Source organism: Podarcis melisellensis (genome assembly GCF_964234715.1).
Source record: "Podarcis melisellensis genome assembly, chromosome: 17".
Lineage (NCBI taxonomy): Eukaryota > Metazoa > Chordata > Lepidosauria > Squamata > Lacertidae > Podarcis > Podarcis melisellensis.
Genome location: NC_138534.1, coordinates 32557278 through 32578501, shown reverse-complemented (window position 1 = coordinate 32578501; position 21224 = coordinate 32557278). Strand labels below are relative to the sequence as shown.

Here is a 21224-nt window from a genome sequence, read left to right as displayed (position 1 = left end):
TTGTGAGCTCACAGGGTGGCCTTGGCCTAATCATTCTCTCTCCTTCGTTGTGAGGAATAAATGGGGGAAGACGCTTTGAGGAAAGCTGGAATGTATAAAAATAAAATTGCTGGCTGTAGCTGCTGTGCGACACCCATTGGTCATTACTGCCTCTCTAGCTTCCTCGTTCCATTGTTGTTGGGCATCCCTTAAAATAATAATAATAATAATAATAATAATAATAATAATAATAATAATAATAATAATGTTTATACCCCACCCATCTGGCTGGGTCCCCCCAGCCACTCTGGGCGGCTTCCAACAAAACGCTAAAATACAATAACCTATTAAGCATTAAAAGCTTCCCTAAACAGGGCTGCCTTTAGATGTCTTCTAAAAGTTTGGTAGTTATTTTTCTCTTTGACATCTGGTGGGAGGGCGTTCCACAGGGCAGATGCCACTACCGAGAAGGCCCTCTGCCTGCTTCCCTGTAACTTGGCTTCTCGCAGTGAGGGAATAGCCAGAAGGCCCTTGGTGCTGGACCTGAGTGTCCGGGCAGAACGATGGAGGTGGGGACGCTCCTTCAGGTATACTGGACCGTTTAGGGCTAAAAGGTCAGCACCAACACTTTGAATTGTGCTCAGAAACGTACTGGGAAACGTACTTATGCAATCCCTTATGCAACATCCTCCTTGCAGTCCCTATTTAATACGTTGTTGGCATCTGCCCATCTCGAGAGTCAATGGAGTGTGACTCTGAGGACGAACTCAAACCACTGAGCAGCACTGAAGTGACCTCCAATAGGGTATAAGCTTTGGCAGTGTGTATGGAGGTCCTGGGCTGCCCAGACGGCTTGCTGACATGGTACAAAGGAAAGCAGAAAAACAGATTTGGCAGCAGCAAGGCTGCAAGAGTGCCGGAAGGAGGCGTACAAAGCACCATCCAACCATCTTAGGCCCAATCTGGATTTGTATAGGATTTACTCCTTGGCCGTTCCTTCTCCGGAAGAAATCCCACAAGGCAGCAGCAGAAGTTTAGGATCAGAGTTTTCCTTCTCCTAGATGGGCTGCCTTCCCAGGTTGTCAAGCCCCTCCATCTGCCTGTTTTCTCACTATGTGTACACCTTGCTGCAGTAGAACCAATTGGTAGCTAATCCTGGAGCATACGCTCTGTATGTACTTAAAACGCATATAACAAAACCCATATGGCTGCTTTTGTTAGACTTGAGGACAAACCTCTTGGCTGGTAGGGATGGTGGTAATTTGGAGCAGAGATGCCCTAGGGTGAATGTGTGTATTTAATTTTTTCTCTGCAACTCTTCTGCCAGCTGTTTTCTTCCTTTCCTTATGTATGTTTATCTTTTGTGCACTGGCAAGCAGAATGTCAGCTCTCCCTTCCCATTTTTGGTTTTTCCAAACAGGATCTAGCAATTATAGCACATGAGGCTCTTCAGTTGACATATTCTGAGAAAAGTTTAACGATCTTTGTTTGATACACTGGGCAACGTGCTGATTTGTGGATTGAAAATGAAAAAAAAAAGTATTTGGTTTCTAAGCTGTATGGAAAAGTACCTTTTTAATGAAATTGCAGCTTTGATTTGATTGTGTGAGGAGTATCAGTAGGGTTGCCAGGTGCAAAAGAGGACAAGGCTCCTTCACCACATTTAGCAGTGTAGAAGATATAATTTCAGCAAGTACACCTTGTCATCATGCAAATGCTGGGATTGCCACTTCTACACAGATAATTTAATGGTTCAGGAGCCTGGTCTGTTTTTACTTGCCTTTTAGGCAAAACCTCTGCAGTGGTGCATAAAGGTGTGCTTGAGGTGTCCGATCACGGCTCAGAAAAGGAAAAACTCACACAATCCCGTCTCCCTAACACAAGGTTTAATCCATAGATCAACCCACTGACGCTTTAGCTATGCAAATTGAATTAGTTGCAAATTCATATTTTCAGGAGATTTTGGTTCTGGTGTGTTTCAGCATTATGGAATACCTGTACACAGCAAAATATTAATGGCTGCTTTTCTTCCAGAAAGAAATGGCAGCTTCATGGGCGTAGCCAGGATTTATGCTGTTGTTGGGGAGGGGGGCAGGTAGCCAGGATTTATGGGGGGGGGGGTCATCATCCTCTGTCTGGCCCAATCTAGCAGATTCCGAACAAATGTCTCAACAACAGTTGTATTAAATTACTTGCTTTTGATCCCAAGTGCTCAGAAAACCTGTCAAAATCTTTCTACAATTTCTACTTTTAGTTTAGTATTTTTATTGATTGATTTGGGGAGGGGGAATTGCCCCCTGCCCCCCTACCACCGCTATGCCCCATGGCAGCTTTTAAATTAAATTGCAAGGCTATCTTCCTCTTCCTTTAGTATTGCAAATATGGAAACTTTACTGAGGTTGTGGTAATATGTCAACATTCAATATACGACACGGCTAACTTGGGTTAAAGGCACGTGAGGAATCCCCTAACAGTTTTTTAAAAAATGTCTGAAAGCTTTGCCACTAAAGAGATTGTCTCTGGGCATGGGCAGAAGGTGTTTTGCCTCCCCGCCGAACTATTAATAATAACCAGTGTACAGATGTTCAGAGCTTTTTCTATCTGCAGAGCCTCTGTAAGGCAGACCACTGCAAGACTAGGAATGTATTGTGGCTGAGAGAGAGAGAGAGAAAAAAAAGCGTTTCGATGCCGGGCTAAAGTGCAGCATGTTCTGATGGGTGGCATGTCCTTTTCTGCCGGGCAGGTTTAAGTCCCAGCACCTCTTTCTCTCTTTCGAAATGCAGCACTGGCGAGCTTCGGCGCAAGGAGCCTTTTTCTCCAGCGGGAGGGGGTGGGCTGGATGATCTCTGGAGTCCTCCTAAGCCCACTGCTGGCGGGGAGCGGGGGAAGGCAGGGCCTCGGCGTGCAGCTCCGCCTCCCGTACGCGCGGCTGCTCTGCTTGGGGCCGCCGGAGCCGGTGCAAAGCGAGGGGAAAATACGGCAGCTGCCCTCGCCGGTGTCTGCTTGGAGTGGGGCGCTGGGGAGGGGGGGAAGCAGGCGGCGATCAAACACGGAGCCTGCAGCTCCCCCCACAAGACAGGCTGCGGAGGAGAAGCGAGCCCCCCCCTTTTCCCTTGCCTACCCGCCCCCCAACCCAGCTCCGATCTGCAGCGCGAGGGCCCCCCTTTTTTTTTTGCAAGGGGAGCGCGCGCGCGAGAAGTCCCAAGAAGAAGCGCACAAGAGACCTGCTTTTGCAAGGAGGAGATCTCTTAGTAAAAAAAAGAAAAAAGGATCTTAGCTGCAAGATCCCAGGCGAAAGATCCCGAGAAGGAGGCGGAAGGAGAAGAGAAGACCTTCCCGGGAAAGAGAGGAAGGGGAGCTATGCAAACTCTCCCCGAGGTCTGTCTGCTTCTGGAGCGCAGACAACAGGCTGCCCGGGCTGGTCTGCTTGCTGCTCGAGGAGCGTCTGTGCAAAGGCTGCGCTGAATGGACATGGAGCCCTTCCCGGGGATCCCGCGGGAAATAAACAAATAACTACATCGGTCTTGGGACTGCAAAAAGAAAGAAAGAAGAGGAAAGCAACCGAATGAGAACCTTTCCCGGATCTTATCAGCATCACAACTCCATGCATCCTCGTTGTGAGAGCGCCAGCCAGGTTGGTCCTTAATTTTTTTTTCCTGGGCAGAGGTGCATGGCAAACTGCTGGGTTTCCCTGTCTTAGAGAAACTGGAAGTGTGTCACTAGGGCTTGGGCCCACTGCTGGTATCCTGCCCCCCTTCCCTTCCCTTCCTGTAGATCTCCCCCCTTTCTTGTGTCAGATGGATAAAGGAGGAGTGGAGGCATAATTGAAAAATCAGGTCATGATTTCAAACCGCCGCACAGCTGGCTAGTGACTGCTTCACACACACAACACACAGGCAGCAACCCCTTTTTTTCTGCTGGGTTTGCTTATTGTTGCGGGTGCATTTCTGTAGCTAGAAAGCTTTATGAAGAGCATCTGTTGAGCCATGCCTTGCTCCCCCCCCAGCCCCCCAAACAGTAAATCTGTAAGTGGAGTGGAAATTGCATCCTCTTGGATAAATATTGAATAGTTTAAACATGTGTATTCCTTTGTGTGCAAGGCAGAAGATTTAGTTTCCCTTACAGAAGGGCCTTGGGAAGGAACTGGGAAAGCAGTGGAAGCTTAGAGGTACCGGTAAGGAAGGCTCTTTGCAGTGGCGTAGCGTGGGGGGTGCAGGGGGGGCCGGCCGCACCCGGGCACAACATCTGGGGGTTAGGGTTAGGGGGCGCAAATCCACGGGTTAGGGGGCGCAAATCCACGGGTTAGGGGGCGCAAATTACTTGCCTTGCCCCGGGTGCTGACAATCCACGCTACGCCACTGGCTCTTTGCAGACTGCCCTTTGTACATTAAGGGCTGCAGGAGAATGGGAGGGTTTGCGACAAGTCTGCCACCTCGCCTTGGCTTTTCGTAGGAAATGTAAGGCTGCACACTTTAAAAAGAATTAATAAATTAAGATGCAATTGCCCTTAAACTCTTGGGGAGGAAGGACATTTGTACATGCACTGGGTTTTTCCTAGCTTGCATTCAGGCTACCCACAAGTGCACCTGTATTGAGAAGAGGAGACTATTCTCTCTGTCCAGCCCCCCCACGCCCCCCCCATTATGACTGCTTTTCCTTGCAATTCCTCTTCTGCTGACACACACACAGAGAGAAAGCAAATGGATATAGGAAACTGGGTTACTTGCAACTGCAGCTTGCTGGAATTCCCCCTTCCCTCTTTGCCTTGGCGTTTCTGCCCAGCCTGACAGAAAGAACAACCCCTCTAGAAACACGAGTCAAAACATGAAACTTGTCAAAAGCTCTCTTCAGTTTCAGCTAATCTGCTCCCCTTGGCTGGGTTGGTCCAGGACGTTTCTCTTAAGTATGTGGGGCTCTGGGCAAGGAATGGTTTAATTTTCCTTTCGCTACGGTTTTTTCCAATTCAGTGGGATCCGCACAGATGTGGACTTGTTAGTCCAAGGTAAAGTTGGATTTCCTACTATGCTTTTTTTGGTCAGGACTTTTGGGGCTGTTGGAGTCCTTCTCTCACCACTCAGCTGGGAATTGGAAGAAATAAAGCCGTTACATCCTTTGTCTGGTCTCGGCACGCAGTTCTCAGTGTTGGGATAGCAGATTGCAAAATACAGTACTTATTCCAGAGCATTGTTGTTCCTTGTCGGGAGAGATTTGCTGTGCTCCAGCTTTGAACAGTTTTCCTTGTCTACTGCTGTAGCTTAGAGGGTCTGGACCTGTCAGTGGAAGACTCTCGGAACCGTATGTCAGCTGCTTTGAGCTTTTTTCAGGAAGCGTCGGGTATAACACCAGGTAGACAAGATGTAATATTAATCTGGAGAGTAGAAGGTGGTTTGAAGAGAGATGATGGCTTGTGTTGCATACAGGCATATCCCACTTTCAGCAGCAGGAAACGGGTTTTAGTATTGTTTCAGAACCCTGCAAAGTCTGTTTGAGCCAAAGGTAATGGGGGGACAAAATAAATTATATGTACAGCGTGGGAAGCGATGCCTCTCTCCCCCCCCCCATTTTCAACTCTTTGAATTTGCATAATTTATACAGTCTGGGAACCGCTTAACAACCTAATCTGTTTGTGTGAACTAGGCCTGTGTGCGTAAGATTGCAGCCTGAAATGCAGCAGTGCAGAACATACAATTACATGCCCTGCTCCATTCCTCATCTCTCCTCTGTGCAAGACAGCCAATTCGCGCTTGCCATTCAGAGGCTTAGCTGTACTGTTCCATCTGCAAAATCCCCCTGTCTTTGGATCTTAGTGCATAGAATTGGGGAAATTACAAGAGTTGGAATGCATTGTTGAGATTAATCTAATTTGGCTGACTATTGACTTAAAACCGTCACTTTAGGTAGATGTTCTTCGTGTCTCTTATGAAAATTCCTCGCATCAAACCGAGGCAGACACGACTGGGCAACTTTCTTCAGCAGCTTGTTCCATTGCCCAGTTGTTAAAGGTACCAGTTTTTCTTCCTGTTGCCCAGCTTTAATCTGAGGGACTGCAATTTGGAACAAGTTACTTCTTGTCCTTCCATCAGTGGGACTTGGAGGCAATTGTTCTCATGGTTTTTTGGCAGCTTTTTAGATGTTTGAAAATGGCTCGCATGTCCTCTCTTAATTTTCTCCCCTTCAAAAAAAAAAATGCTTTGGTTTTCATAATATCAGTTTTTATTTCTTGCTTTCCCTCTCTCCCTTGTCTGAATTAGCTCAATTTGTTTGTATCTTTAAAAATATCTACTATTACACTATGGAACTCCCTGACTCAGGAGACAGTGATGGCATTAAAAGATGGATTAGACAATTTTATGGAGGCAGTGTTAGAAACTTAGATATATAAGCTAGGCACCAAATGACTCCTTAAACCAAGGTTCCAGACACCAAAATGGAATGTATAGTTGCCATTTTGGGGAAAGACGGCTCTAAAGTCTTATTTTTCAAATGATGTACTGACTGTGATTGATTCTTAGTTAAACATCTGGTTAGTTCAGATTGACAACCTTGAGCTTTGAGAACTTAAAGAACAGTCACCTTATCTAGGGACAGTCCACACATATATATATTGGCCTATTCCAACCTCTTTTTCTTAATGGTGACTGCTCCTGCTCAGGCCGCACAGAAAGAGCATTTTGGCTCCTGAAATTCATTCTGATGGTGCAGATGAAATATAACTGATAGAATTCTACAGGTTGGGGTATTAGCGTGTGAAAACAGTCCAGATCCAGTGATCTGCAGGCATTCACCTCCATCCTGGTGCCCAGACATCTTTACTTGTTCGAAAGTGGTCAACAGCCAAAATGCACCTGGCGCCTGGCTAATTTCAAACACTGCTGATGGAGGAGAGGGTTATCGATGGCTGTGTTCTGCCTCCACATAGCCATGATGGCTAATCTTCTGCCTCCAATGCTTCTGAATACCAGTTGCTGGAAACCACAAGATGCTGGACTTGGATAAGCTATTGGTCTAATCCAGCAGGCTGTTCTTATGTTTGTATGAGGATCCAGGCACCAGCAAGTGACAGCACAGTATTTTTTGGTACCTGAGCTGGAAGAACCAAGTGAGCCTGGGGAGCGCAACTCACCTGGACGTTTTCTTGTGCAAGCTTCCTTTTAACGGAACAGGACTTGTCTCCCAATATTGAACAGGGATGCGGTCCACTGGGTAAGGGGAACAAGACTTGTGCGAGAAACAGTGAACAGGAGTTGTGCAAGAGCATTCCTGTGTGCTTGCGCACCTCCCGTCTCATTCCAGGGGGCTTGTGCAAGAGAACTTCCTTGTAAGGATTGTGCCATATGGTTTAGATCTTTCTCTTGAACTGAGTTGTATTTAACAGTGCTCCTTAAATCACGGGCCTCTGCCAGACATAGTACTCCAGCTGAGCTCAGTCTTTGCTGCCAAGTTGGAGCGATGTTGTCACTCCCTGCGTCTTCCATTGAGGGCTTCTGCTATCGTGTGTGGCAGGAGGATGAACTGCTTCTTTGCAATGGAACCATACTTCAGTCTCCTGCATGCAAACCAGCGTAACCCTTTCCTCGTTACTAGTGCCTAGCTAGATACCTTACTTTGTTCCAATGCTTTTGCTTAATTTCAGTATATTACTAAGGTATGGGTAGGTTAAAGGTAAAGGGACCCCTGACCATTAGGTCCCGTCGTGACCGACTCTGGGGTTGCGGCGCTCATCTCGTTTTATTGGCCGAGGGAGCCGGTGCACAGCTTCCGGGTCATGTGGCCAGCATGACTAAGCTGCTTCTGGCGAACCAGAGCAGCACACGGAAACGCCGTTTACCTTCCCGCCGGAGCGGTACCTATTGTATCTACTTGCACTTTGACATGCTTTTGAACTGCTAGGTGGGCAGGAGCAGGGACTGAGCAACGGGAGCTCACCCCGTCGTGGGGATTCGAACCGCTGACCTTCTGATTGGCAAGCCCTAGGCTCTGTGGTTTAGAGACCATACCTGGTATGATAGGCCCAGTATATCTGAAGCAACGTCTACACCCCCATTGTTCTGCCTGGACACTGAGGTCCAGCTCCGAGGACCTTCTGGCGGTTCCCTCAATGCAAGAAGTGAGGTTATAGGGAACCCCGCAGAGGGCCTTCTCGGTAGTGGCTCCCACCCTGGGGAATGCCCTCCCATCAGATGTCAAGGAAAAACAACTTTCTGACTTTTAGATAACATCTGAAATCAGCCCTGTTTAGGGAAGTTTGTTTTTTTAAAAAAATATATATTAAATTTTGCAACACAGACACACACATTTATACATAAACAAATAAAAAGAAACAAAAACTAAAAAATACAAATACAAAAAAATATATATCAGAATAATGTACAGAAACTTATATATATACCATATTTCAGTTATTTTTTCCCTTCCCATTGTCTTCCCTCATCCTCAGCATGGTTCTGTTTTCATTTTTGGTAAACTGTTTTCATCTTATATATCCCATAATTCATTTTACAGAAGTTAATCAAAACAAGTCGAAGTATTAATTTGAGGGCATTGCTTTTTAAGATATTCTCTGTATTTTTCCCATTCTTTTTGAAATTTTTGCTTGGACTGACTCCTAATATCCTCTGTTAATCTAGCCAGTTCTATATAATCAAATAATTTGTCTTGCCATTCTGTTTTCATCGGTATTAATTCTTTTTTCCAGCTTTTGGCAATTAATGTTCTCACGGCTCCTGTGGCGTAAAGGAATCTTTTCTTTTCCGCTATCCGTATCTAATATTCCCAGTAAAAATGCTTCTGTTCTCTTCTTAAAATTTTGTTTGAACATTTTCTTTAACTCCTCATATACCATATCCCAGAAGCCTTTGATTTTATCGCATGTCCACCACATATGTATAAGCGTCCCCTCTATTTGGTTACACCTCCAACACAGGTTTGATTTTGTTTTATACATTTTACATACAGTGGTACCTCGCAAGACGAATGCCTCGCAAGACGAAAAACACGCAAAACGAAAGGGTTTTTCGCTTTTTGCGTTGCTTCGCAAGACAATTTTCCCTATGGGCTTGCTTCCCTTTTCTTAAAGCCGTTAATACCCAGCGAATCCGCGCTCTGCAAGACGAAAAAATTGCAAGACACAACTCGCGGAACGAATTAATTTCATCTTGCGAGGCACCACTGTATTTGGGTTGGTGTTAAATACCATCTGTAAAACATCTTTATTGAGTTTTCCTTTATTGCTTCCCTGTTTAGGGAAGTTTTTAATGTTTGATCTTTTATCGTGTTTTTAATGTTCTGTTGGAGCCACCCAGAGAGGCTAGGGAAACCCAGCCAGATGGGTGGGGTATAAATTTTATATATATATATATATATATATATATATATATATATATATATATATATATATATATATATATTATTTAAAACTGCAGTGGTTCCCCATTTGTGAAATGCTCTCTCCAGGGAGGTTTGCCTGGCGCCTTCATTATATACTTTTAGGTGCCAGGTGGAAACGTTCCTGACATCCAATGCCATTTTAAAACGTGTTGGGTAGAGGGGGATTGTTGTTTTTATTTTTATGTATTTTGTTTTTATATTGTGAATTTATGTTGTGAACTACCTTGAGACCGGTGGGTATACGGTGGTGTACAAAGTTTAATAATAGTGGTTTAGCATCCTATTGGGATGCGGGTGGCACTATGGGTTAAACCACAGAGCCTAGGAATTGCCGATCAGAAGGTTGGAGATTCGAATCCCCGCGACGGGGTGAGCTCCCGTTGCTCGGTCATGCTGGCCACATGACCCCTAATGGTCAGGGGTCCCTTTACCCTTTACCTTTAGCATCCTATTTCTCACAGTGCCTCTGTCCCTAGATTCTTCTGGTAAGGCCCCCTCAAGCTTGTGTACAGTTGGGGAGGGGAAACTGTATTTTCTGTACACTAGGGTTAGCCATCTTGGTGCCTTCCAGAAGTTGTGGACTCCAGCTCCCATCAGCCCCAGGGATGATGGAAGTTATAAACCAACAAAATCTGCAGGGCACAATCTAGACATGTGAGCCAGAAGCCAGAAGTAAATTCTGCTGCTACGTACTGACTCCTTTCATGTGTGATCTGAGTAGTTTTTGGCTGGGGTGCTGCACTGATGAAATCTCTCTCTTGCATGCAACTATGGAGACATTTTTCTTTCTTTTCTATGAATGAAAGTGGGTGCAATTTAACTCACAACATGATAAAATATTTGAATGGGTCACCAGGTGCCTAGTATAATTGCCTTGCCTTGACTCACTGGTTACCTGTCAGCCATTCAGATTTATTGTTCAGTCCAGTGCACCAATTTCTTAAGCTCAGTTGCAATTTTACTGCACTTACGGGAGGTTTATAGGAGCAGAGCATACTTGCTGTTCAAAACTGAACCAGGCATGAATCCAGGACAGATTTCTGTGAAAGTTCTAGAATTGCTTCCACGTGTCATTGGCTATGTGATGGCCTTGATGTCTGAGAGCCCCTTCCGGTGTGGATCACTTTGCCAAGCTCCATACCCCTGTCTGCCACTTTCAGCACTGCCATGCAAGCTTTCCAAGTCATGGGGTGACCCTCATGGTTGCAGATTATTGCATGTAACGGGCAGGATTGTCTGTGCTTTAAAAGTAATGAAATTCTGCACCCAGACAATGGGAATTCTTTGCCAAAGGGGGAGGGAGACTGAATTCTGTGACCCTATGAAATTATGCAGTCACATAGCTTCTCCTCACTGAGTAATTCATTTGTAATTTTTACTATTTGAACTGTATGTTTGCTTCTGCGTAGGGCAAGGTGCACATACTGAAGCCCTCTCTTCTGGTCTTAGCCCAGTTACTATCAAGCGTATCTTTTAATAGGGGCTAGAAGCTTGTGTCCAGGAAACAGAATCATGTGCACCAAATTCAAAATCTGCATTTCTGCATATATACCACCCTGATGATGGTCTCCCCATGGAGCTGAGGTCATGCAGCAATGTTTCCATCCATTGCCACATGGAGGGTGTAATATGAGAACTGGACCAGAGATGCATTATCTACTAATCTCTTTAATTACTGAGATTGGTTATTTACTAAGCTTTGGGTGTTACTTTGCAACCATCAAAAGGGGGAATTTGGGTGGCTTTGGCATAATTTGTTCCTCTTAAAAACCTATGTTGACTCCTAGTAATTATCCTGCATCTCATATATATATATATATATATATATATATATATATATATATATATGTTGTTTTACCGCTTATTATTATAACCTCAGAGATAAAAATTAAGCCACCAAGCCTGTAATTTCCCATATCACGTGCTGGATCATCACCTTGTCGTGGTGAGTGGGCTTGCATGTTCCTATGAGCCCTGTGAGCGAAGTTGTCGGGAGCCTCATACTCCCAGCAGGGTCACCCAAGGCGGTAAGGTCAAATAATAATAATAATAATAATAATTTATTATTTATACCCTGCCCATCTGGCTGGGCCTCCCCAGCCACTCTGGGCGGCTTCCATAAAAACCAAAAATACAGTAAAATATCACACGTTAAAAACTTCCCTGAACAGGGCTGCCTTAAGATGGCTTCTGAATGTCAGGTAGTTGTTTATCGCTTTGACATCTGCTGGAAGGACGTTCCACAGGGCGGGCGCTACTACCGAGAAGGCCCTCTGCCTGGTTCCCTGTAGCTTTGCTTCTCGCAATGAGGGAACCGTCAGAAGGCCCTCGGCGCTGGACCTCAGCGTCCGGGCAGAATGATGGGGGTGGAGACGCTCCTTCAGGTATACTGGACCGAGGCCGTTTAGGGCTTTAAAGGTCAGCACCAACACTTTGAATTGTGCTCGGAAACAAAGGGGAGGAGCTAGACAAAGAATGATCCAAGAAGTCCTCAATGGCAGAACAGGTGGAAGATAACAAGCAGTATGTTACAACGGAAGGCAGATGAAGGCTGCAGCTAAGAATCTACCGGTCATCGTGATACTCATGCCATCAGAATAAAGCCTTACTGCAAAAACTGTGTGCTGGTCAGCGTGCACTGATCTACACACATAAAATAAATTCACGCACAGGCGTATTCCAAAAACCCATCTGAAACCCAAACTCCAAAAGTCCCATGGTGATCGGCAAATGGTATCAGGGGCAGGACTGTGAAATCTGGAAGCCTTTAGTCATGAACTGGCACATGGGCGGTGGATACAGATTCAGTTCATCTGACTCAAGGAATGAGGCAGTTGAGTAGCTTGGCAGCTGTACCCATGACCCAGCAGTCCTATTTAGGATCCACTCTGCTCACCCCGAAAAGGGGGAGGAGCTAGAAATGGTTCCCTAAACATAGACTGCCTCTGTTTTCTCCTGACTGGATTACCGTGCCCAGTGGGGTCATCACACATCCGTCGTAAAAGACAATTGAACTTTGGAGCGTGGATTATACGGAACATTGGATAAGACAGATAATGAGCATTCCGAACACAGGATTGCCATCATTGCAAGAGACTTGCGATGTTTTAACATCAATATTGCAGTGCTTCAAGAAACTCGGAAGAGCAGGCCTTCGAGTGCTCCGATTGGAGAACAGCCGTTACCAAAGGTGTCATGGACTTTGAAGATGCTCAAGCTCAGGACGAAAGGGAGAAATGTGCCAAAAGGAAGGCACATTTGGCAAACCCTCACTGTGATCATCCCCGGAAACCTATGTCCCCACTGTGGAAGGATGTGTGGATCCAGAATTGGCCTCCACAGTCACAGACACACTGTTAAGACCATGTTCATGGATGACAATCTTACTTGGCCACAAGTGATCACCACAGAAGAAAGAAGGGAATTTCTCATTATTATTTTTTACTGGCTTTCAGTATATTTCCAGGCTTAATTCAGAGTACTGTTTTTGACCTTTCAGCCTTCATGACTTGGGATCATGGAGGACTGACACTTGCTTACCTGGTCCTTGAGATCTTCACCAGATACCCTTTTCTGGGTGCCTCCCTCAGGTGGGGTTCAGTGGCACCTACAGTAGTTCTGGAATGCCTTCCTAAACAGTTTATCAGTTTATAGCCACTGCACAAAGCTAGGGAGACCAGAAACTAGATGGGTGTTGGTAATGTCTTTTTATTCCTCAAGAAACCACCTTATCTGTCATATACCCAGTAGATTACTATGGCCTGTGGGAGAGTTTCTTCTGCAAGTTCCGCAGATCTGTTTGACAAGATCTGTTGAACAATGGAACGGTCTCCCTCAGGAGGTGGTGGACTCTCCTTCCTTGGAGGTTTTTAAGCAGAGGTTGGATGGCCATCTGTCATGGGTGCCTCAGCTGAGATTCCTGCATTGTTGGGGGTTAGACTAGATGACCTTGGGGGATCCCTTCCAACTTTACAGTTCTATGATTCTATGACTCCTTTGATCTCAGAAGCCTGCTCTGTAGTAATGTGGAGTAGGACTTTTAGTGCGACTGCCCCTGTTCCGTGGAATCGCATTCCTTTTGAGATATGACAGGTGTGGTCCACTTTCCAGAAACAACTGAAGACATTTTTGTTCCGACAGACTTTCTCAGCTGGATAAATGTGGTTTTAATGTTTTTTGCCATGAGCATCTACTTTCTTGTGTTCATGTTTATTACTGTTTTTAATTACTCTATGTGTAACTCATACCCTCCAACATTTCAGCAATGAAAATAACAACAATAGTAATACTATTTATACACTTCCCATCTCACTGGGTTTCCCCAGCCACTCTGGGTGGCTTCCAACATATATAAAAATATAATTAAATGTGAAAGCATTTCAGATGGCTCAGGGGTCGGATAACTCCATACCCTCCAACATTTCTTCAATGAAAATAGGGACGTCCTAAGGAAAAGCGGGACATTCTGGGATCAAATCAGGAACTGGGATGTCTGCTGTAAATCTAGGTCTGTCCCTGGAAAATAGGGACACTTGGAGGGTCTGGTAACTTGCCTTGCGACAGTGGTTTAGAAAGCAATTAATAAGTCAACAGCAATCGTATCAATGGCATTTTTTTTTAAAAAAAAGCCTATTTAATTTTCAGCAGTGTGAAATAGGCTTGTGGTTTGAAACATTCACTTATTAAAGACGAGTCCCCAGATTAAACGACAAATTTCATTTTCGTATAGTGCTGCCTCCCAGCAGCTCCTGTGTCTCAAATATCGGGGGGGGGGGGGGAATTCTACACACATAAAGAGTAGCTTGTTGTTGGGGAAGCACCTTCCCATCCTGCAAAGTCCTAAAAAAAAGGGGACTTTGCCACTTGATTCTGCCGATTGTGTGAGCTACTCCTTGGACAACTGGGCTCCTCTCTAGCATTGATCTGTGAATGAAGCCTGGCTAATTAGCAAGGTGTAAATGGTTTTGTCTGAGTGCTGCTTGCTATTCCGAAAGGGACACCTGCTTACCCCTTTACACACACTAGTGCAGAGGTTGGTTCCCTTTAGTGTGCACCGGCCGCTGCAATAAACTGGCCCCCTCTCTAACAAGACATGTGCCTCTTTGTCTGGGGAACTCGCTTGCCTGTAGCTTGTTAACCTCCTATGGCTTTTCACATCCTCTCCTGTCCCTCCCCTCTTCTCCGTGTGCTCCCCATCTGGGAAGGTCACACAGCGTTGATTCAGGGCAAGATTGCTCTGACACGTCCTTTATCCCGCACCTGCTCATTACACCTTCTCCACTGCCCTCCTTGCCTCCTCTTGTCCCCCCTAAGTGACAGTCGCATCTGAACATGCGCTGCCCTTGATACAATACCCTCGTCATCTCTTCCCCACCTCTCTGTGAGCAGAAATCCCATCCTGTGGCAATTATTAACGCACTGCTAAGGCTGTCTGGTTCACTCCCGTTCCTCAAGGCTGTTACTTTCAAGCGCCACTTAAAGAAGTGGAGTGGTTGTACACACGTTCGTGTTAGGGCTGCGCAATTTCGTGGGCGACTTAATCAACTATTGTTTGTGTTGATTAATTGGTGGTCGGGGGGAATTTTAATCAACAGAATTGCTTCGGGTCTGGTTGGCGATGGAAGGTTGGGATGCAGATCAAGGGGACATTTCATAGCGTGAAGCGGTTTTGGTTCTGATGTGTTACAGAGGAAAAGAAAGGTGTTGGAGTGGTAGCTGTTAAATTAACTCACACCAGGTTTTATTGCCTCTCTCTCTCTCCTTTTAGATAGCTAATAGCAGCTTTCAGTGAGCTCCAGCTGGTCTTTGAATCAGGCACATTGTAGATCCCTACCTGTTTTGCCTTAGCACTCCTACAGAGTTGGGTGTTCCCAGGTCACTCCCAGACAGGCCATTCAGATGTATTTAAATTTGATCAGTGAATTTACAAGTGGTTAAAGGTAAGGTGGGTGAAGAACAGAAACATTTTGTCAAGAGCCCCCAATTTCTCAGGTGGTGAAAATTCCAGGTATACAGTATGAGAGAAGAATTATGATTTGGGTTGGGTTGGTAAAAAATGTTTTTCTTAACAAACACAGGAGCAGAGCCTATTTGGAGGCAAATGAGCTCGCCTAGAGCAAGCAGTAAAACCATTGCCCCTGCATTAGATTTCCCACAGTGATATTGCGGACCTTGCCTCTCTAGATGCTTCTAGTCATGCAGAACTCCCATCACTAAACCCCTTCACTTCTGCGTGAATCAGAACTTTAAAAATTTCTACTTAGTATTTATTTGAGAGTCACTTTCCAAGGGCTGCAGAGAGACTTCAGAACATCATGGAAAACCTCTGAGGACATGTCAGTGGATAATCTCCGATTTATCAGCAAGCAGTTGGCTTGGCTTACAGCCTGGTCAGTTTACCAGGTGAGATGCTACAGTCACAGTCTGAATACCAGAAGCAGGTTGACTTAAAATCAAGAGTGTTCTAAAGCCATTGCTTTAAACTGCATGCACACAAAAAGGAAAAATTTAAACCGTAGTTTTAAACTGTACCATTTTGAAATCCATACATTTCCTGGGCAAGTATGTGTGCTAACTGATTGTTTTAACGCGTGTAACTACACAAAAACTTTGTACATCTAAGGAGCATAATCCAGAACCTTTGACAATGTAGCTGTTGCGCTTTTTGGACTCCAGATTTAGATCTGCGTAGTGGCAAGAGATTACTTCTTTTTGGCTCTCTCTGTATACATGCAACTTGTTTGACAAGTAAGGCATAAATTTATGCGCGAGTTCTGTGCATAAGTTTGGACAGGTCCCATTGAGCAAAATGGGACTTGCTTCCAAATAAACCTCCATAGAATTATGGCTGTAACAAATATCCACAACATTCCAAAAGTGAGATGGTATTAACCACTGGACAAAACAGTGTTTCTCCATAGAATGGAAAGTGAGTATTTAAGCTGTCATTAAAAATGCTCCTAATTTGAGCACTTGGAGGCTATAAAATAAGAGCATAAAAACCTTACAGGCTCAGTTAATGATGCTGGTAAGATTTGGAGATCCTCCTAAAATCTATGTTGATTGCTACTCCAGTAGGAAGTCCAAAATAATAAACACAATATGCCACTCCTGTGATTTACTGGTCATGAGGGAGAATAGAAAGCCTTGCCTGTATATTATGTCCAAACCTGGGATCATGGTTTGTCTCTCCCTTAGATGCCATGATGTTCTGTTGTTGCTTTGTTGATCTTGGCATGTCAGGGAGCAACAAACCACGGCCCGTGGTATGTGATGTAACACAAAGTGAAGGCTTCCTGATTTGTTTATCTAGCTTGTCTCAGGGAAGGAGTGAAAGTGGGAGCCATTGGGCAGCGTGAAGCAGCACACGGCTTGTTCTCGGTAAACCGCCCCAAGTAAGAAAGTCTAGCTTATCGTTTAATATTAATGTGGCTGTGGTGTCACTCATAATGCTCTTCACGAAAGTTTGCTATATTTTTCCGTGGTCCTTTTACATAGAAAAGCCGCCCCAAAACTTTAATAGATGACCACAATTAATAGCATTTAATAGATGACCACAATTAATTTAGCAAAGTTTGTGCTCTCCATCTCTTTTTTTTAAAAAAAGAGGCTGCTGTTGGAGGTGATGTGGGAATATTGAAACATATTTTCATGCTTGGTGGGAATGTAAAATCACCCACATATTCTGGAAAAGGGTCTTTGATATTATTTCCAAAATTGTTAAAACAACCTCTCTCACCAAATCCAACTTTGGTCCTGCTCTCATTAAACCTAAATTCTGATCTTGCTATTCAAGACAGACACGTAATCTTTCTACTGGTGGCTGCACGATTGGTGGGTAGCGTATTTTTGGGAAATCCCAGGCTGAGCTAGTTCAACAATACCTGGGCTATTTCAGAATGGCTAACTGGGCCTAGAAGAGTTGCAAAAGGTGTTATAAAGAGAGAAACCTTTAATGCGACCTGGTCCCCCTTCTTTTCATATGCAATGGAAGTAGATAGCAAATTTCTCCCACCAGTTTCACAAACATGTCTGTGGAGAGCCTAGATTGACAATTGATGTTGTAAGATTATGTAAAATGACGCTATAAGCTTAATACTATGTTTATTTTTTGTGTGGAGACTGTATTAAATTTTATTTAACCAAATAATAAAAAGAAGGCTGCTGCTAAAAATTAATTAAATATAAAAATGAGCTGATTTACATTTTTTTAAAAAACAAAACCCACACTATTTATCTTCAGTGGTGGTGGGGAAGTATCCACCCTGTCAGTGGGAGGGGCCTTGGTTGCCTTCTTCCTGATTGGGTGGGAAGGACTTCATGTGATTAACTCCGTCCAATTGGTTACTGTTTTCAGTTTCTCAACGGCCATTGGTATGAGCTCTCGCCACAAGGAAACTGGCTCCCATGTTGCTAGTGGTTAGGTGTGAGCTCCAGAGGAATAGACGGCAAACGCTTTTCCCCACCTACAACTCAAAACGCTGCTGATTCATATTTTATTATGGCATCTCAAAAAATCCTGTTGGGAGTTCCCTTGTGTCCAGCTGGTGCCGGGCAGAATTTTGTATGCACTCAGAAAATGAGTAGCTGGTTGCTTGGATTTTCAAAATCTACCTCTTACTGAATAAAATTAGCACAACTGAGTGAGGTTGCTTGAGGGGACGTCTCTTTCTGCTTCTTTGTGACTCTGCTGCATCTGTGCCTTGTACATTTTACCCTGAACTGTGCTGACAGGAGAGCCATATTCTGTAAAAAGAATTTGCAGGAAGACAAAATAAAAGGACGCTGTAAACTGGAACAGCCCCTTTAGGTAATTTAGGCTGTGCAATTATTTTATTTTATTTTTTGGTTCCTTACCTGCTCTGCTCTCCTCTCCTGCTTGTCCTCACAGCAATTCTCTCCAGACATCAGGGAGTTGATTGGCAAACCATGACATGGGAAATTTGGAATGTCTTTGTGGCCTTTGTGCTTCTCCCCCACCACCTTCCTCTTTGGGGAAGAGTGCTGTGCCTGAATCTGGCAAGCCATGTTTTCCTGTAACCACAGTTTACCTACAACTCTGGGATTGAAACGAACTATGAAACCATGGTTTCAGTGTCTCAATGGGAGACTCACTGTGTGATTAATGAAGATCATAGTTTGCCCAATTTGATGGTCCGAAAAACATTTTAAATAATGAAGGGAAAGGCAGCAGAAGGAGATTGTATTTGAATATGGGAAGTAGTTCCTGATAGTCAAATCATGGTTCAAATCCAGTGTCTTGTTCAAGAAATTAGGGAGGAAGGCAGAGCAAGCATTTTGGCTTGCTGGACAGAACGCTCCTCCCTCTCTGTTCTGGGGTTTCTCCTGACCCGCTGACCCAATTTCAGAGAGGCGGTCAGGGGGAGGGAGGAAGCCCCATTGTACAAGTGGAAGCCCTTGCACAGAGCTTCTGTTGATGCAACTCATTAGTTGAATCCCACTCCTTGGTAATATTTATAGAACCTGATTCGTTTCAGTACTTTTCTGTGTGTATGTAAAAGAGAGGGAGAGACTTCTAACAATAAACCTAACTTTCTCCCCCTTATTTGCAACCTGACTAACTCTGGGCTCTATCCAATACGTGCTGCTTCAAAATGTGGTTCCAATTCTGTGTGCACAGGTATTTGTGCAAAAGCCCTATTGAATTCAGTTGAACTTGAGCCAAGGTAACTGTGCACAGAGTCACATAGCCCATGAAAGCATTGATGGTTGGCACCTGTTCAACGCTAATGCTTTAAAGAGCGCTCTGTCTGTTGCCTGAGCAATTTATGCCATTTCCGTGACCATCCCAAGACGCTGGTTAACAGAATGTGCTGTGAGCCAAGAAGTCTCTGGTTTACATCTCACTTTTGCCATGAACTCACTAGGTAGCCTATGGCAAGCCATTATTCTCTTGGCAGAGACCCCCTTCTGCAAAATGAAGATAAATTAACACAGTATTGTTAGTATTCAGAGAAAAGGACTGAAGGCTCCTGGTACAGTTCTGCTGCTGAAGTTAAAGTGATATCTGCCTGGACTGTCCTCTCTGAGCACCTTGAGCCAAGTATTTGTGTAAATAAAAAGTAAATAGAAGAACTTTTCGTTTCACTGCCCCACCAAAGTAATTCTGAGTAACTGTGCCTGGCTCCTTGGACACCTAATGTAAGAGCTCACAGCAGAATGTCATTGTCAAGGCAGCTCTCAATCATAGCATCCTTCATTTAAAAAGTAAAAACCAAGCACATGCAAACTGAGTATATAAGCAGTTGTTGCCCTGAGGGCAGGGTTTGAAATTAGCAGGGCGCCAGGTGCATTTTGCCCCTGAAGAGCACCTCAAAAAGTCTGGGTGCCATTTTTTTTTAATGCCTTGCTGACACTCAAGGATTACTGAAATGTATGTGCTCTGAAGTGTTGATGTATATGTAAAGGATAGACAATATGTTGAAGAGTTTAACAATAAAGAGTAGAGTGTTTTGAAAACTGAAGTATGGTACCAATATTTTTATTGTAAACACCAAATAAAACACATATTGACAATTTCTGCTAAAAATGTGTCACTTATGTGAATTGCGTATTAATTCATGCTTATCAAAATAATAAAAAGCATTGCCCACCCCTCCGGTGGCAACTAGACATTCTGTTTTAGCACCCACAACCCAGATCCTAGAAGCCATTTGGCTCCTAGATTATCCCAGTTTCTTAACACTGCCTGAGGATGAATCCGCCCTTCCTGTTGTCCCACTGCTTTCCCCAGGGAAAACGGCTATCTAGCATTCAGTTGAGCAAATGGCGATTCCAGTTTTCCCTTGGAAAGGAGCAGGGCAAGGGGGGAAATGCTCGGAGCCGTGCTTTCTAGGTATGCGATAAGCGGAAGTGTGGATAAGCCCCAAGGCTGCTGCCCCGTGACATTTGCTGGGCTGCTGTGATGCCATGCCATGTTCACAAACATTCAGATGGTTGAGGGAAAGCACTCTGGTCACATCAGGTTGACAAATAATTCTCCTTTAATAGCAGCAGCAGGAGGAGATAAATTGGCTTAGGAGGAAAATCTTAAAACGGAATTTGGGCTGGCTCCCTGCAGTTATTTTCAGAAAGGGAACAAAGATTAAAATGGTGGGAGCTTGAAACCTGAGTGAGAGAAGACCCGAAAGGTGTTGTTGTTGGGGTTCTAGGAGATGTAAAGTGACCAAGGAAACAGTGGACCAAAATGGAGAGAACCTTAGGAAAATGGCAGGAAATTGAGATAAAAAGAGGGGGAATAAGATTGTGGGAGTGCTGGGACCAATTGGAGAGCCGGTCTGGAGGAAAACCTCTGGCAGAGCCTAGGGAATAATAGTGCCCGTGTTCTTTGTAGTGAATGGACAGCTGAGAAGGGGGGCAAAGTAATGATTATTGGGGGAGGGCATTTGATTGCTAGTCTCCTGTATCTTTGTTTAATTGTGCATGTCTCAGTCCTCAGTAACGTTGATGAATTAGGAGTTTAGAGAAGAGCAACAGAAGCTATTAATGGACTGCAGACGATTGATGAGGCACGTTGCCCAGCGAATGGTAGATACTGGCTAAATGATGACTAAAGAGAATGCCTGCAAGTGTCTGGAGAATGTAAGCATTTTGATATCTGAGACACACACTTTTTCTGAATTAAAGTTGAAGGCATTTCATTACAAAAACAAAACAAAACCCCACCTTAAAATATGTTATGTTATATGTTAAAATAGTGTCATTTTCCTACTCCCTATGTTGTTGAGCTTGATGCACCTAGAGCAGTGACTCATGCAGAGATCCCACAGGTAATTCTGCTACTGCCTACACTTTGGGAGTGAGTGAATGACTGTGTCTGATGCAGAGTTATGGCAAAA

General features: G+C 44.5%; 1 protein-coding gene and 1 long non-coding RNA gene across 5 annotated transcripts in view; one reads left to right on the top strand and one right to left on the bottom strand.

Moving 5' to 3' along the window:
* LOC309359790 (ephrin type-B receptor 5) overlaps nt 1–21224 on the top strand; it is a 157491-nt gene that overhangs the window by 17096 nt on the left and 119171 nt on the right. The window contains exon 1 of one of the 3 annotated variants that reach the window (XM_081893909.1): nt 2938–3613. The exons of 1 other annotated variant lie outside the window; for it this stretch is intronic. The gene's annotated coding sequence lies outside the window, so the exon portion shown is untranslated. Of the gene's footprint in view, nt 1–2937; nt 3614–4836; nt 4982–21224 lie in introns of those variants that run through there. One more of the 3 variants, XM_081893910.1, reaches the window with a different exon arrangement.
* Nucleotides 1–21224, bottom strand: part of LOC309360386 — an 87502-nt gene that overhangs the window by 31350 nt on the left and 34928 nt on the right. The gene's annotated exons all lie outside the window — the stretch shown is intronic.